The sequence below is a fragment of the Triticum urartu genome, chromosome 6 (genome assembly GCF_003073215.2).
Source record: "Triticum urartu cultivar G1812 chromosome 6, Tu2.1, whole genome shotgun sequence".
NCBI lineage: Eukaryota > Viridiplantae > Streptophyta > Magnoliopsida > Poales > Poaceae > Triticum > Triticum urartu.
In genome coordinates, this window is record NC_053027.1 from 5,442,059 (window position 1) to 5,461,153 (window position 19,095).

A 19,095-nucleotide genomic window follows, 5' to 3' on the forward strand; every position below is an offset into this window, starting at 1 on the left:
ACAAATGAACTCTGAAAAGGCTGAAAGTTGGCATGGTATCATCATTTCACCCACGTAGAATGTGCAAGAAAGTAGAAAGGCTTACGACAAAAACTGGATGCACTTCGTGTACAAAACGGACAATCTCTTTCGAAGTATCAGGGTTTCATACGGAAACTCGTCTGTTACAAAGGGATTTTATTTTTTTGAACTTATTTGAACTCCATACTTTTTCTGTGTTCAAAATGCACTATTCAAAGCCACATCATCAATTTTCAATCCTTTCTGACTTCATTTGTTATTTTTCATGCATTTGCAGATTATTTTGAGCTATAAGACCCTGAAATTGAAAAGCATTACAAATGAACTCTGAAAAGGTTGAAAGTTGGCATGGTATCATCATTTCACCCGCATAGCATGTGCAAGAAAGTAGAGAGGCTTACGGCAAAAACTGGATGCACTTCGTATACAAAATGCACAATCTCTTTCGAAGTATCAGGGTTTCATACAGAAACTCGTCTGTTACAAAGGGATTTAATTTTTTTGAATTTATTTGAACTCCATACTTTTTCTATGTTCAAAATGCACCATTCAAAACCACATCATCAATTTTTAACCCTTTCTGACTTCATTTGTTATTTTTCATGCATTTACTGATTATTTTGAGCTATAAGACCCTGAAATTGAAAAGCACTACAAATGAACTTTGAAAAGGTTGAAAGTCGGCATGGTATCATCATTTCACCCACATAGCATGTGCAAAAAAGTAGAGAGGCTTACAGCAAAAACTAGATGCACTCCATGTATAAAATGCATCATTCAAAGCTACATCATCAATTTAGTACATATAGCTCTCATGAATAGATAAGTGACCAAATTAATAGAAGTTCATCATCACATTAAAAACAAAGTACATATATAGTTCTCATTGAACAACATATAGCTCTCCAGGGCATCTAGTTAAACCATACATTGAAACTATGTGAAACCTTTCAATGCAACAATAAATGCGATCATAATCACAACCAAGGTAAAAATTGATCCAACGGCATAATGATACCAAGCCTCGGTATGAATGGCATATTTTCTAATCTTCCTCATCTTCAACCGCGTTGCATCCATCTTGATCTTGTGATCATCGACGACATCCGCAACATGCTACTCCAATATCATCTTCTCCTCCTCAATTTTTTTATTTTTTCCTTAAAGTAATTGTTTTCTTCTTCAACTAAATTTAACCTCTCGACAATAGGGTCGGTTGGAATTTCTGGTTCAACTACCTCCTACATAAATAAAATCTATGTCAACTTGATGGGCATAATTGTCATAAACAATAAATGAACCAAATAGTTATAAAAGATAATATATACCACATCCGAATCATAGCCAGGACGAGGGCCGACGGGGGCGGATACCAAAACCATCGCACTATATAAGCACAAGCAATAATAAAAGTAAGAAAATTAGACAAGTATCTATCTAAAGTAAGAATTTATTTTCTTTCAGAAGAAGATAAGAGTCTCACCACAGTGGTGCAGGCGACGAGATCGGCACGGGCGATCGACGGCGGTGAAGACGGGGACGGGACGTGACGGACCGCTAAACCTAGACAAATCTCGGGGGAAATGGAGCTTGGATGTCAAGCTTCGAGAGGAGAAAGCTTAACTAGCATGGCTTGGGCATTTCATCGAACACCTCGTGTGCATAGGAGGTGAGCTAGAGCACCCAAATGCCCTCTCCTCGCCGGCCAGAAAAAATAGAGCACTGTGGAGTGCTCTGCTGCAGCGACGGGGTATATATAGGCAACTCATTTGTCCCGGTTCATGACTGGAACCAGAACTAAAGCCCAGCCTTCTGTCCCGGTTCGAGCCAAGAACCGGGACAAATGTTTGTGGGCTAGGAGCGAGGCCCATTGGTCCCGGTTCGTGCCTGGAACCGGGACAAATGGGTCCATACGAACCGGGACCAATGCCACGAGGCCCCGGCTGGTCCCCTGGGCTCACGAACCGGGACGAAGGCATCCATTGGTCCCGGTTCGTGGAAGAACCGGGACTAATGGGCTGGCCAGGCCCGAACGAAAGCCCCTTTTTCTACTAGTGAAGAAAAACACAGAAACCGGATGTAGAACGTCGAGTGTCGGGACAACCAGCCCAGTCTGCATCAGAATACACGGTGAGAGAGGTGGGGGATGAATTTTTTATGTGGAGACCATGATCGAGAGTACCTTTGAGATACCGAAGGATGCGTTTGATATGATTATAGTGAGGAATTCGAGGATCATGCATATAGAGACAAGCTTGTTGGACGGTAAATGAGATTTCATGACGAGTAATGGTAAGATACTGAGAGCACTGGCAAGACTACGATAAAGAGTAGGATCAGAGAAAGGATCACCATTGGCATAAAGTTTGAAACTAGTGTTGACAGGAGTATGGGAAGGATGACAGTCTAGCATACCAGCACAATTGAGAAGATCTAGAATGTATTGATGCTGGGAAAAAACAGACCAGATGAATCACGAATCACTACAATACCTAAAAAATGATGAAGAAGACCAAGATCGGTCATAGAAAACTCGGAGCGTAGATGAGTAATGATGCGATCCAAAAAAGGTTGAGCAGAAGCAGTGAGAATGATATCGTCAACATAAACAAGTAAGTAGGCAATGTCAGAATTATGATGGTAGACAAAGAGAGAGCCGTCAGAAAGAGAGGGAATAAAGCCTATGGTTTGAATAAAGGAAGAAAAGCGTTGAAACCATGCACGTGGAGCTTGTTTGAGACCATAGAGAGATTTTTGAAGAAGACAAACATGGTTGGGATAGGAAGGGTCTTCAAAACCGAGAGGTTGCTGACAGTAGACAGTCTCTTGAAGAGAACCATGAAGAAAGGCATTTTTGACGTCTAATTGGTGAATAGGCCAGGTGGAGGAGACAACAAGGCTGAGAACAGTGCGTATGGTACTGGGCTTAACTACAAGAGAAAAGGTTTCATCCTAATCAATGCCATGCTGTATGGAATAGCCGCGACATACCCAACGTGCTTTGTAGCGGGAAAGAGTACCATCGGAGTGAAACTTCTGGCAAAACACCCACTTGCCAGAGACAATGTTGGTGTTGAGAGGCGAGGAACAAGCTGCCAGGTATTATTTTCAGTAAGGTCCGAAAATTCTTCTTGCATAGTTGCAGACCAATTAGGATCGAGAAGCGCAGTTTTGTATGATTTGGGAACTTGAGACAAGGACAGTGTGGCATGAAGGTTGAGACGGTCGATGGGTTGACGAAAACCTGATTTGGAACGAGTGCGCATAGACTGATCATTGACTGATGGCATAGTGGGAACAACGCAAATGGGAAGAGGAGCTATACTGGTGTCTGGCGCAGCGGAAGATGAGGACAATGGAGGAGATGGTGGTGGATCGGCATGTGTGGGTGATGGTGCCGGAGGGGATGATGGCGGATCAGCATGTGTGGGTGATGGTGCTGGAGGGGATGATGGCGGATCGACATGTGTTGGTGATGGTGCTGGAGGGGATGGTGGCGGATCGGCATGTGTGGGAGTCGTCGGTGTATCGAGCAAAACAGCGGTGTTTGGTTGGTTTGGTGGAGAAGAGGTATTTAGAGATTGAGATGTCCGGAGAGGAGCATAGAGAGGGAAACATGTAGAAGGGAGGCCAGGTGTGGAAGTAGTGGTGTGTGATGGAGTAGTACGTTGAGCAAATGGAAAGATATGTTCGGCGAAGGTGACATGCCGAGACACAAGAACCCGACCGATGTATAAGTCAAGGCAACGATAGCCTTTGTGCTCATCCGAAAAACCGAGGAGAACACACGGGGGAGAGCGGGGAGAGAGCTTATGAGCAGCGGTAGCGGAAGTGTTAGGGAAACAGAGACAACCGAAAACACGAATGTCGGAGTAGTTTGGATGGCAAAGAAACAGAGAAAAATATAGGGTGATGTTGGGATTGTCTTTGGTAGGACGAACATTGACAAGATATGTAGCGGTGTGGAGAGCCTCAGCCCAGTATTGGGGTGGCATGGAAGATTGAAGAAGAAGGGTACGAACAATATCATTGATAGTACGTAGAGAACGTTCAGCTTTGCCATTTTGAGGAGAAGTGTAGGGACAAGAAAAACAGAGAAGAATGCCATGCTTGAGAAAGAAAGTGTGATTTTTAACATTATCAAATTCACAACCATTATCACATTGGATGAAGCGAATAGGGAGAAAGAAGTGTACAGAGACGTATCGCTGAAAATTGAGAAAGAGAGCGTGAACGTCGGATTTGTTGCGGAGAGGAAAGGTCCAGACAAAGTGTGTAAAATCATCTAAAATGACAAGATAGTATTTAAAACCAGAGACACTAGCAATAGGCGATGTCCAAAGATCACAATGTATTAATTCAAAGGGATAAGTGCTTGCAGAACTAGACGAACTAAAAGGAAGATGCACACGCTTGCCAAATTGACATGACTCACAAACGGAGGAATCGTCAGAATCTCTATTACAAGGTATGGTAATTTCACTAAGAATAGATGCTAAAACTGCCGGGTTGGGATGCCCTAAACGCCGACGCCAGAGATCAAAAGATGCCATCATGGAGGTTGGAGAAGCGGCGGCAGTAACACCATTTAGAGAGTATAAGTCGCCGGAGCTATTGAACCGTGCAATCTCGACCTTGGTCTGATAATCCTTCACAGATAGGCCAAAGGGGTCAAATTCGACAGAAACAAGATTATCACATGTGAATTGATGGACAAAGATTAAATTTTTGATAAGAGCGGGAGCAACAAGTACATCACGATGAAGAAGAGGTTTAGTGGTGGAGGGAAGTTGAGCCTGACCAACACAATAGATGGGGATAGAAGAACCGTCACCGAGGTGATGGATTTAAAGAGGGGTGAAGTGCAAGAGGAGAGAAACATACTAGATGCAGACATATGAATAGAAGCACCGGAATCGAAAATCCAATCCGTAACTGTGTTGCCTTGGGCGGCAAAATTATTCATGGCCTGGATGAAGGCGGCTTGGTCCCAGCTTGGTGGTGCAGCAGAGGTCGGTGTTGGCAGCAGAGCTAGCTGGTACGACAACGAGGGCAGGAGGGCCGACGATGGAGCGACGGCAGGAGAGCCGGCTGGTACGACGGTGAGGGCAGTAGGGACAACGGTGGGGTGTAGTAGTGACCTCCATCAGTGTAGTAGGGAGCACCATATGTTGGAGCAGCATGATAGGCATGGGCCGGCGGGCGGGGCGCGAGGAAGCCTGGGGCACTAGTGTGGGGCCGCATGCCAGGCTGCGAGGCATCGGCATAAGCCGGTGGAGCGCCTAGGGAGCCGGAGCGGACCATGGCATGGGCCAAGCTTGGACGAGCCCCGTCCAGGGATCATGTGGAGGACGCCAAGGTGTAGATGCTGGTGGCGTACTTGGAGCCGGCGAAGGTGAAGGAGTAGACGCTGAGCGCATCGTAGGCGGCCTGTAGATGGGGTTCTTGCCGTGATAATTAGGGCTGGGACGCTAGCCCAGCAGTGGAGCAGGCACTGCCGGGAAGGGAGGCACCGCTGGTAAAGGTGGTGTCGCGGATGTCGGAGCACGCAGAATGGCGGCGAACAGCTGAGGGCGAGCGTCCTTGTTAGATTGAGCATGATCGGCCCACTTGAGGATGGAGCGCGCCTCGACAAAAGTTGGTTGGGGCCGCATCATGGGGATGAAGGAGGCCTGCTTGTCGAACTTTTTGTTGAGCCCAATGAGGAGGATGTTGATGAGCTGTCGGTCTTCAACGGGATCACCAAGTTCACAAAGTTCATCGGCGATGGACCTAAGGCGTTGGCAGTAGACACTGAGAGAGGAGTCGCCTTGCACTGTATTCCTAAGCTCGGTGTGGAGTAGATTGGTGCGAGCATCAACGTTGTCTTGGAACAACTGCTGAAGAGCTGCCCAGAGACCGGCGGCGGTGGCGGCGTCCCCGAAGACGAGATTGAAGATCTCGGTGGAGACGCACATGTAGATCCATTGGATGATGGCGAGGTCATCCTTGACCCATTGGGGATCATGGGATTGTGGCACGATGGTGGCGTCGATGTGGGAGCGAAGATTGCAGCTCCCGAGGTGAACTTCGAAGAGGTGGCGAAAATGGTAGTAGTTGTGGGAGTTTAGATCGAGGATGATGGGTATATAGGGACTAATATCGGAGATTGTATCGGTGAAGGAGATCACGGGGGCATAGGCGGTGGTGGTAGATCTAGGGTAGAGGAGGAGGAAGTCGTGCGGCGGCGCGGGCGAGGGTAGCGGCCTGGCGCTCGAAGTAGCCGGGCGGCTGCAGCGGCAGTGATGTGGGCGGAGGACCCATACCCTAGGACCAGGAACTCTAAGATACCATGTAAGATTTGAATAAAACTATTGTTATTGATTTGCTGGCCACATATAGCGGTATATATAAGAGTTTACAAGACAACTAGACCTATTACAATACGACTAGGACTGGATAACTTGAGAGCCAAGTAATAGTCTAACAACATTGAAAAAGATGAATCGAGACAACTCCAAGAACACGAAACTCGCCGCACCACAATGGCAGCCATGGAGGTCCTGAGCATGCACTGCAACACGGCGACACTGACGAACACCACCATAGATGAACACATACCACCGTCGACCCAATTGGCCGCACCACCACCACTAACAACCCAGCCGCAACACCCACACTCCAACCAAGCAGACCCCAAGATGATGCCTTCAAGAAGGGCCGAGACGTAGCACCTGCCGAACAGGCATGACACAACGTAGCACCTATCGGCCAGGCATGACTTGACATCTTCACCGAAGCTCCATGCAAGACGAAGCCGCTCCACCTCCTACCTCTGGCTTCCAGCGCTACTCCATAAATGACACTCCCAAGAGAGAAACGACACCGCTATGTCATCATCGTCTGATATGGAAGACCAGATCCTAGGGTTTCCCTTGGAGCAGCACGAGTGGGTCGATAGTAGTTACACGACGATGCCTTCATCAAGGTAAGGATGCAAAATGCCACCATCACCCGATGTCTTCTCCGTACCCGATGTCTTCTCGGTTTCCACCTGCAACTATGTCTCCCTGACTCGTAGCCAGGACTAGATGATAGATCTCGAGATCGGACCACCCAGCCTCAGGACTATCACCTCCTACAGAGAAGATGACCACCATCGCCAAGCCTAGGGTCGCCGCCCCGGGCGGCCGTGTGATGCAGATCAAGACCAGGAGCGCCACCATGACCCGAAGCCAAACCGAAGGTTGAGCAGCTGTAACATGACTGTCGCCGCTACCTGCCGCTGCGGTTACAGACCCGCCGCCACACTCCAGCCATCGTTGTCCACCATCACCGACGAGGAGATCAAGATCGGAACCGCCGTAGCGATCCTGAGCAGCAGACGCGGGAGAAGAAGGCCGCCACTGCCGATTCGCTCAAGCTTTTGCCCTAGCGGCGTCGCCAGCGGCGGCGAAGAGGAGAGTGGTGGCGGGGGATTGGGGGAGGGAGGCGGGGATGCCCCGGTGCGGCGCGGCGGCACCACGCGGGAGCGGGAGTAGGTTCAGGTGAGATGGCGACGGATGAAGAGTCCGACGGTGGCGCTAGATCGGGTTGCGAGCCTCCTGGTCGCTCTAAAATTGGGGAAGAATTTCACTTCCCTGGCCTTTGCACCAACTAGGGGTGCATTTGGCCTTTTATGTATGAGCACTAGAATATCTCGGTTACACACCGAGCCTAGTCCTCAATATAAATGTGATACGTCTCCAATGTATCTATAATTTTTGATTGCTCCATGCTATATTATCTACTGTTTTGGATGTTTATGGGCTTTATTATACACTTTTATATCATTTTTGGGACTAACCTATTGACCCAGAGCCCAGTGCCAGTTTCTGTTTTTACCTTGTTCCAGTGTTTCGAAGAAAAGGAATATCAAACGGAGTCGAAACGGAATGAAACCAACTGGAGAAGTTATTTTTGGAAGGAAAGCTACCGGAAAAACTTGGAGTGCACGTCAGGAAAGGAACGAGGGAGTCACGAGGCAGAGGGGGCGCGCCCTCCACCCTCGTGGGCCCCTCGTGGCTCCCCTGATGTATCTCTTTTACCCATATATACCCACGTACCCTGAAACTATCAGAGAACACAATAGATCGGGAGTTCCGCCGCCAGAAGCCTCCGTAGCCACCGAAAGCCAATCTAGACCCGTTCCGGCACCCTGCCGGAGGGGGACTCCTTTCCTGGTGGCCATCTTCATCATCCCGGTGCTCTCCATGACGAGGAGGGAGTAGTTCTCCCTCGAGGCTGAGGGTATGTACCAGTATCTATGTGTTTGATCTCTCTCTCGTGTTCTTGAGGTGATACGATCTTGATGTATCGCGAGCTTTGCTATTATAGTTGGATCTTATGTTTCTCCTCCCCCTCTACTCTCTTGTAATGGATTGAGTTTCCCCTTTGAAGTTATCTTATCAGATTGAGTCTTTAAAGATTTGAGAACACTTGATGTATGTCTTGCCGTGCGTATCTGTGGTGACAATGGGATACCACGTGATTCACTTGATGTATATTTTGGTGACCAACTTGTGGGTTCAGCCCATGAACCTATGCATAGGGGTTGGCACACATTTTCGTCGTGATTCTCCGGTAGGAACTTTGGGGCACTCTTTGAGGTTCTATGTGTTGGTTGAATAGATGAATCTGAGATTGTGTGATGCATATCGTATAATCATACCCACGGATACTTGAGGTGACATTGGAGTATCTAGGTGACATTAGGGTTTTGGTTGATTTGTGTCTTAAGGTGTTATTCTAGTACGAACTCTAGGGCTGTTTGTGACACTTATAGGAATAGCCCAACGGATTGATTGGAAAAAATAACTTTGAGGTGGTTTCGTACCCTATCATAATCTCTTCGTTTGTTCTCCGCTATTAGTGACTTTGGAGTGACTCTTTGTTGCATGTTGAGGGATAGTTATGTGATCCAATTATGTTATTATTGTTGAGAGAACTTGCACTAGTGAAAGTATGAACCCTAGGCCTTGTTTCAACGCATTGCAATACCATTTACGCTCACTTTTACCATTAGTTACCTTGCTGTTTTTACAATTTCAGATTACAAATACCTTTATCTACCATCCATATTGCACTTATACCACCATCTCTTCGCCGAATGAGTGCACCTATACAATTTACCATTGTATTGGGTGTGTTGGGGACACAAGAGACTCTTTGTTATTTGGTTGCAGGGTTGCTTGAGAGAGACCATCTTCATCCTACGCCTCCTACGGATTGATAAACCTTAGGTCATCCACTTGATGGAAATTTGCTACTGTCATACAAACCTCTGCACTTGGAGGCCCAACAACGTCTACAAGAAGAAGGTTGTGTAGTAGACATCAAGCTCTTTTCTGGCACTGTTGCCGGGGAGGTGAGTGCTTGAAGGTATATCTTTAGATCTTGCAATCGAGTCTTTTAGTTTCTTGTTTTATCACTAGTTTAGTTTATAAAAGAAAACTACAAAAATATGGAATTAAGGATGCCTCATATGCTTCATCTTTTTAATGTCTTTCGTGAGAATAAGGATTCCGATAATTGTGCTCAAGTGCTAGAAAAAGAATGCATTAGAATGTTTGGTGCTAAATATTTGAATGATGAGCATGATTGCAATGTTGTTAGTATGAATTTCTTGAATATCCATGATGCTAATGATATGCAAAGCCACAAGCTTGAGGAAGCTATGTTTGATGAAGGTGATATTTTTTGTCCCCCAAGTTTTGATGAGCAAATTTATTATGATGAAAGCATGCCTCCTATTTATGATGATTATATTGATGAAAGTGGATTTGGAGAGGTCAAGACTTTATTTTGTGATGAATCCACTATTCCGGAAGAGGTTCCAATTGATTATGAGAACAAAGTTGCTATCTATGATGATTATTGTGATGACTTGTATGCTATAAAGAATAATGATATCCATGAAACTTGTCATCATCATTTTAGTTTTCAATTGGATTATGCCTCACATGATAATTATTTTGTTGAGTTTGCTCCCACTATTATTCATGAGAAGAATTTTGCTTATGTGGAGAGTAGTAAATTTTCTATGCTTGTAGATCATGAAAAGAATGCTTTAGGTGCTGGTTATATTGTTGAATTCGTTCATGATGCTACTGAAAATTATTATAAGGGAGGAACATATGCTTGTAGGAATTGCAATAATATCAAGTTTCCTCTCTATGTGCTTAAAGTTTCAAAGTTATGCTTGTTTTGCCTTCCTATGCTAGTTGATTATTGTTCCCATAAGTTGTTTGCTCACAAAATCCCTATGCATAGGAAGTGGGTTAGACTTAAATGTGCTATTCATATTCTTCATGATGCTCTCTTTATGTTACAATTCTTATCTTTTATGTGAGCATCATTGATATCATCATGCCTAGCTAGGGGCGTTAAATGATAAGCGCTTGTTGGGAGGCAACCCAATTTTATTTTAGTTCCTTGCTTTTTGCTCCTGTTTAGTAATAAATAATTCATATAGCCTCTTTTTAGATGTGGTTTTATGCTTTTAATTAGTGTTTGTGCCAAGTAGAACCTTTGGGAAGACTTGGGGACAGTCTTTTTAATCTTGCTGTAAAAAACAGAAACTTTAGCGCTCACGAGAATTGCTGCTGGTTTTTATTGGAGAGTGCTATTGAGTTAATTATTTTTTCAGATGATTAATAGATAAATTCCTCACGCCCAGCAATTTATTTGAGAATTTTATGAGTTCCATAAGTATACGTTTGATACAGATTACTACAGACTGCTCTGTCTTTGACAGATTCTGTTTTCATCGTGTTGTTTGGTTATTTTAATGAGTCTATGGCTAGTAAAATAGTTTATAAACCATAGATAAGTTGGAATACAGTAGGTTTAACACCAATATAAATAAAGAATGAGTTCATTACAGTACCTTGAAGTGGTGATTTATTTTCTTATACTAACGGAGCTTACGAGTTTTCTGTTAAGTTTTGTGTTGTGAAGTTTTCAAGTTTTGGGTAAGGATTCGATGGACTATGGAATAAGGAGTGGCAAGAGCCTAAGCTTGGGGGTGCCCAAGGCACCCCAAGGTAATATTCAAGGATAACCAAGAGCCTAAGCTTGGGGGTGCCCCGGATGGCATCCCCTCTTTCGTCCTCGTTCATCGGTAACTTTACTTGGAGCTATATTTTTATTCGCCACATGATATGTGTTCTGCTTGGAGCGTCATTTTATTTTATTTTGTTTTGCTTGATGTTTAAATAAAATACCAAGATATGAAATTATTAAATGTTAGAGAGTCTTCACATAGTTGCATAATTATTCGACTACTCATTGATCTTCACTTATATCTTTCGGAGTAGTTTGTCGTTTTCTCTAGTGCTTCACTTATATCTTTTTAGAGCACGGTGGTGGTATTATAGAAATAGATGAACTCTCATGCTTCACTTATATCATTTTGATATTTTTAAATAGCATGGTAATTTTCTTAAATAATCCTAATATGCTAGGCATCCAAGAATAGTAAAAACTTTCATATAGAGTATTGAATACTAAGAGAAGTTTGATACTTGATAATTGTTTTGAGATATGAAGATGGTGATATTAGAGTCATGCTAGTTGAGTAGTTGTGAATTTGAGAGATACTTGTGTTGAAGTTTGTGATTCCCGTAGCATGCACGTATGGTGAACCGTTATGTGATGAAGTCGGAGCATGATTTATTTATTGATTGCCTTCCTTATGAGTGGCGGTCGGGGACGAGCGATGGTCTTTTCCTACCAATCTATCCCCCTAGGAGCATGCACGTAATACTTTGTTTCGATAACTAATAAATTTTTGCAATAAGTATGTGAGTTCTTTATGACTAATGTTGAGTCCATGGATTATACGCACTCTCACCCTTCCACCATTGCTAGCCTCTCTAGTACAGCGCAACTTTCGCCGGTACCATAAACCCACCATATACCTTCCTCAAAACAGCCACCATACCTACCTATCATGGCATTTCCATAGCCATTCCGAGATATATTGCCATGCAACTTTCCACCGTTCCATTTATTATGACACACTCCATCATTGTCATATTGAATATCCCGGTACACCGCCGGAGGCATTCACATAGAGTCATATTTTGTTCTAAGTATCGATTTGTAATTGTTGAGTTGTAAGAAAAAATAAAAGTGTGATGATCATCATTGTTAGAGCATTGTCCCAGTGAGGAAAGGATGATGGAGACTATGATTCCCCCACAAGTCGGGATGAGACTCCGGACGAAAAATAAATAAAAGAGGCCAAAGAAGCCCAAATAAAAAAGAGAAAGAAAAGAGGCCTAAAAAAGGAGAAGGCCCAAATAAAAAAATAAAAAAATGAGAGAAAAAGAGAGAAGGGGCAATGCTACTATTCTTTTACCACACTTGTGCTTCAAGGTAGCACCATGATCTTCATGATAGAGAGTCTCCTATGTTGTCACTTCCATATACTAGTGGGAATCTTTCATTATAGAACTTGGCTTGTATATTCCAATGATGGGCTTCCTCAAAATGCCCTAGGTCTTCGTGAGCAAGCAAGTTGGATGCACACCCACTTAGTTTCTTTTGAGCTTTCATAAATTTATAGCTCTAGTGCATCCGTTGCATGGAAATCCCTACTCACTCACATTGATATCTATTGATGGGCATCTCCATAGCCCGTTGATACGCCTAGTTGATGTGAGACTATCTTCTCCTTTTTGTCTTCTCCACAACCACCATTCTATTCCACCTATAGTGCAATGTCCATGGCTCACGCTCATGTATTGCTTGAAGATTGAAAAAGTTTGAGAACATCAAAAGTATGAAACAATTGCTTGGCTTGTCATCGGGGTTGTGCATGATTTAAATATTTTGTGTGGTGAAGATAGAGCACAGCCAGACTATATGATTTTGTAGGGATAGCTTTCTTTGGCCATGTTATTTTGAGAAGACACGATTGCTTTGTTAGTATGCTTGAAGTATTATTATTTTTAGGTCAATATTGAACTTTTATCTTGAATCTTTCAGATCTGAATATTCATGCCACAATTAAGAAGAATTACATTGAAATTATGCCAAGTAGCACTCCGCATTAAAAAATCTGTTTTTATCATTTACCTACTCGAGGACGAGCAGGAATTAAGCTTGGGGATGCTGATACGTCTCCAACGTATCTATAATTTTTGATTGCTCCATGCTATATTATCTACTGTTTTGGATGTTTATGGGCTTTATTATACACTTTTATATCATTTTTCGGACTAACCTATTGACCCAGAGCCCAGTGCCAGTTTCTGTTTTTACCTTGTTCTAGTGTTTCGAAGAAAAGGAATATCAAACGGAGTCGAAACGGAATGAAACCAACTGGAGAAGTTATTTTTGGAAGGAAAGCTACCGGAAAAACTTGGAGTGCACGTCAGGAAAGGAACGAGGGAGCCATGTAACGCCCTCGCTGCGGCTATATCTCCCACGTGTCGAAGCACGACTTAGAGGCATAACCGCATTGAAAGCAATGTCGCAAGTGAGGTAATCTTCACAACAACCCATGTAATACAATAAGGGAAAAGGATACATAGTTGGCTTACACTCGCCAATTCACACAATACATGAATAAAGCATTACATTCATCCAGATACAATCAAGGTCCGACTACGGAACCAAAAATAAAAGAAGACTACCCCAAATGCTACACAGATCCCCGATCGTCCCCAACTGGGCTCCACTACTGATTGACTAGAACGAAACAACACAAAGAACAAGATCTTCAACTAGCTCCACCTTGAGCTCGGTTGCGTCACCTGCGTGGTTTCATCGGCACCTGCAAGCTGGTTTTGGAAGTATCTGTGAGTCACGGGGACTCAGCAATCTCACACCCTCGCGATCAAGACTATTTAAGCTTATAGGAAGGGTAAAAGGTTTGAGGTGGAGCTGCAGCAAGCGACTTGCATATTTGGTGGCTAACATACGCAAATGAGAGCGAGAAGATAAAGGCAAAAGCACGGTTGAGAATCTATGATCAAGAAGTGATCCTAGACTACTTACGTTCAAGTGTAACTCCAACACCGTGTTCACTTCCCGGACTCCGCCGAGAAGAGACCATCACGGTTACACACGCGGTTGATGTATTTTAATTAAGATCAACTTCAGGTTTTCTACAACCGGACATTAACAAATTCCCATCTGCCCATAACCATGGGCACGGCTTTCGAAAGTTCAAAATCCTGCAGGGGAGGCCCAACTTAGCCCATCACAAGCTCTCACGGTCAACGAAGGATATTCCTTCTCCCAAGACAATCCGATCAGACTCGGCATCCCGGTTACAAGACATTTCGACAATGGTAAACCTAAACCAGCAAAGCCACCCAGATGTGCCGACAAATCCCGATAGGAGCTGCACATATCTCGTTCTCAAGGCACACCGGATGAGCAAGATGTCGGGTAGGCCAGCTCAGAGTTTCCCCTGGTAGCCCCGGACATCGCTCAGTTGGACCAACACTTAGAGAAGCACTGGCCCCGGGGGGGTTAAAATAAAGATGACCCTTGAGCCGGCAGACCCAAGGGAATGAAAAGGCTAGGTGGCAAATGGTAAAACCAATGTTGGGCCTTGCTGGAGGAGTTTTATTCAAGGCGAACTGTCAAGGGGTTCCCATTATAACCCAACCATGTAAGGAACGCAAAATCCGGGAACATAATACCGATATGACGGAAACTAGGGCGGCAAGAGTGGAACAAAACACCAGGCATAAGGCCGAGCCTTCCACCCTTTACCAAGTATATAGATGCATTAATTAAATAAGAGATATTGTGATATCCCAAAAAAGTATCCATGTTCCAACACGGAACAAACTCCAATCTTCACCTGCAACTAACAATCGCTATAAGAAGGGCTGAGAAAAGCGGTAACATAGCCAAAAAATGGTTTGCTAGGACAAGGTGGGTTAGAGGCTCACGGCAATATGGGAGGCATGATAGGCAAGTTGTAGGTATCGCAGCATAGGCATAGCAATAGAGCGAGCATCTAGCAAGCAAAGATAGAAGTGATTTCGAGGGTATGGTCATCTTGCCTGAGATCCCGCAAGGAAGAAGAACGAGTCCATGAAGAAGACAAACGGACGTTGCCAACAGATACTCACAAATGCAACGTTACCGGATTACCGAGAAGAAGTACATCGGAAAGAAAGCAAACAACATAGTAAACAAACATCACATAAGCATGGCACTATGCACAAACAAGTATGATGCATGTCCGGTTTAATGAGGCATGGCATGGCAAATTGCACAAACAACCCTACAAATTAAGTGGAGCTCAATATGCAACTTATTTAGTTCCCTGTCATTTATGTACCCAACAAGATCAAATGTTGTTAGCATGGCAAGCGGTGAAGCATAATGAAACTATCTATCTAGGCAAGTTTAAATGAGGCCAGAACAACAAAACAACAAGTCCGGAAACTCCTCATGTGCATATTTTGGTTATGGTACTGTTCTGCCCTAAACAAAATTTTAGAGTTATTAAACATGCAAAGTAAATCCACCATGTTAAACTAGGCATTTTCCACCCCATTTACATATAAAGATTATTAAATTCCGAGTTATGGTTATTTAGTTATGAAACAAAGCATTTTAGCATGGCAAGGGCAAAATTTAAACAAACAACATTTTAAGCTTTTTAAACATAGATGAAAATGGCAAATTATTAATCTACACAAAATTCTAAGCAAGTTTCATATATTAAGTTTTTACATGTGATGCTTAGTTTGTGAGTTAAAATATGCATGAAGTTCAAGGGTGTTTCTGCAAAACTGACGTTCTCTAGGAAAAAAATAGGAAAACGTTCTATGTAAAAAAAACACGATACGGGCCGGATCTGGTTGGCCCATCAGTGCACAGGAGGGGCTGGGGGGTCTCTCACCATGGGCCACGGCCCAGCTGGTGGAGAGGTAGGTCGGATCTGGGCTTGGAGGCTGCTGGCCCAGGCGTTGTCGCAGTCAAAGCGTGATGCGGGCGAGCGGGCGCCTCGTCCTGGAAGCAGAGGACGCAGGCGGCGGCGGGTGAAGCAGAGGACTGGGCGGGCGGCGCAGGCGCAGTGGCTTGAGCAGGACGACGACGAGGGAACTTGGGGCTCCACGAGCGGCGATGAAAAAGGACTTGACGCCCGAGGCTTGAAGCTTGAAAAGGCGGCGCCATGGCAGGGCGTCCTTGGCGGCAGACCTCGTCGGCGGGGTCAAGGGGTCGTGCTCGCACATCAGGCACGCGAGGAGGTAGCTGCCTCAGACGTGGCTTGCAGGGGCACGGACCCAAGCATGGGGAGGCGAAGCAGGGGTCCGACCGCTCGAATCGGAGGCGATGAAGAGAGCTGGGGAGGCCGGCGTCGTTCCTATAACAGAGAAGGGGGAAAAGGGGGGTGAGGAACAACAGGGAAGAAGAAGAAGAAAGAGAGCACGGAAGGAGGCATAGGCGGACGAGGCCGTGGCCTCGATCCATCCTGGATCGGGCGCCGGCTGGCTGTGGGAGAGATCGAGCGTGGGGGGCTGGCTGTGGATCCATTTGATAGGGGAGGATGCGGGATGAATCCCGATGTGGATTCAGAGTGGCGGTGGCTGGGAGGATGGGACATCTCCCTAATTTTTAGGGTTGGTCTTAAAAGACTAAGGGTGGACTATATATACATCACAAATTAGGTTAGGGGCTATATCGTCCCTCCGATCGCAATCGGACGATCGCGAATAAAATAGTTAGGGGGTCCAAATAAGAAAACGGTGACGTTTTGTAGATGTTTGGGGATGATCCAGATCCAACGGTGACGACAGTCTGAGTCGGGTTCAGGACAACTATCGGACGCGCGCGCGAGGAGGGCCGCGGGCTGACGAGAGAGCCTAGGTTAGGCCTGGCGGTAGGTAGTGGACTGTGCAGAAGGTCTCAGGCTGAGAGAAGAGAAGAGAGGCCCGGCGACTGTTTCAGGAGACCGAAAATGTCCGGCGTGTGCCCGGCTATAATGCCGCTATAATTTAACGGTTGGGCTATCAAACGAACTCCGAATGCGATGAAACTTGACAGGCGGTCTATCTACACTATAATAAGACCACACGCCAACTTTCAACCCAATCCGAGAACATTTTCCGACCACTTCTAAAATACTATTTCGGACATGCCGCGGGCGCATGCAAGTGTGGCTGGGCTCAGAACGGACAACAGAAGGAATTGGGGGAACCCGAACAGATGCAAGTTTTGCAAACATGAAGATGCAATGCGTATGATGACATGGCAAGATGCAACACGCAAGCAAAGACATGGCAACGACAGCGAATAACTGGACGACACCTGGCGCAACGGTCTCGGGGCGTCACAGAGCCATGAGGCAAGGGGGCGCGCCCTCCACCCTCGTGGGCCCCTCGTGGCTCCCCTGACGTATCTCTTTCACCCATATATACCCATGTACCCTAAAACTATCAGAGAACACAATAGATCGGGAGTTCCGCCGCCAGAAGCCTCCATAGCCACCGAAAGCCAATCTAGACCCGTTCTGGCACCCTGCCGGAGGGGGAATCCTTTTCTGGTGGCCATCTTCATCATCCCGGTGCTCTCCATGACGAGGAGGGAGTAGTTCTCCCTCGAGGCTGAGGGTATGTACCAGTAGCTATGTGTTTGATCTCTCTCTCTCTCTCGTGTTCTTGAGGTGATACGATCTTGATGTATCGCGAGCTTTGCTATTATCGTTGGATCTTATGTTTCTCCTCCCCCTCTACTCTCTTGTAATGGATTGAGTTTCCCCATTGAAGTTATCTTATCGGATTGAGTCTTTAAAGATTTGAGAACACTTGATGTATGTCTTGCCATGCGTATCTGTGGTGACAATGGGATACCACGTGATTCACTTGATGTATGTTTTGGTGACCAACTTGCGGGTTCCACCCATGAACCTATGCATAGGGGTTGGCACACGTTTTCGTCGTGATTCTCCGGTAGGAACTTTGGGGCACTCTTTGAGGTTCTATGTGTTGGTTGAATAGATGAATCTGAGATTGTGTGATGCATATCGTATAATCATACCCACGGATACTTGAGGTGACATTGGAGTATCTAGGTGAGGTTTTGGTTGATTTGTGTCTTAAGGTGTTATTCTAGTACGAACTCTAGGGTTGTTTGTGACACTTATAGGAATAGCCCAACGGATTGATTGGAAAGAATAACTTTGAGGTGGTTTCGTACCCTACCATAATCTCTTCGTTTGTTCTCCGCTATTAGTGACTTTGGAGTGACTCTTTGTTGCATGTTGAGGGATAGTTATGTGATCCAATTATGTTATTATTGTTGAGAGAACTTGCACTAGTGAAAGTATGAACCCTAGGCCTTGTTTCAACGCAGTGCAATACCGTTTACGCTCACTTTTACCATTAGTTACCTTGCTGTTTTTATAATTTCAGATTACAAATACCTTTATCTACCATCCATATTGCACTTGTATCACCATCTCTTCGCCAAACTAGTGCACCTATACAATTTACCATTGTATTGGGTGTGTTGGGGACACAAGAGACTCTTTGTTATTTGGTTGCAGGGTTGCTTGAGAGAGACCATCTTCATCCTACGCCTCCTACGGATTGATAAACCTTAGGCCATCCACTTGAGGGAAATTTGCTACTGTCCTACAAACCTCTGCACTTGGAGGCCCAACAATGTCTACAAGAAGAAGGTTGTGTAGTAGATATAAAAATGCGTGAGTACCAGGAAAGCCTAGTCCTCAAGAATAAATATGAACCTAAAATTCGCCTCCATGAGGGGGTTTGTACATCCACAACCCTAACTAGTTGAGCTAGACTCCCATGGCTTTTTGGTTGGTGTGGTGGGAAAAAAGATTCGGTTACACTAAGGCCAGAGGAGAACCAACCTTTTAAGGTTATCAAGATGCTTCATCCAGCTGCCTGGCAATATGTGTGCACACCCATACAACTTAAGTGTCTTTAGGTTCATGGGTGGCATCATTGTTGTTTCTTCGGTTGGGCCCCTCCTCTGGTGACACGGGGGGAAACCCTAGTCATGCCGCCGCGTTTTCCCCACCCACCCCTCCCCCGTCCCGCCGTCACTTGACGA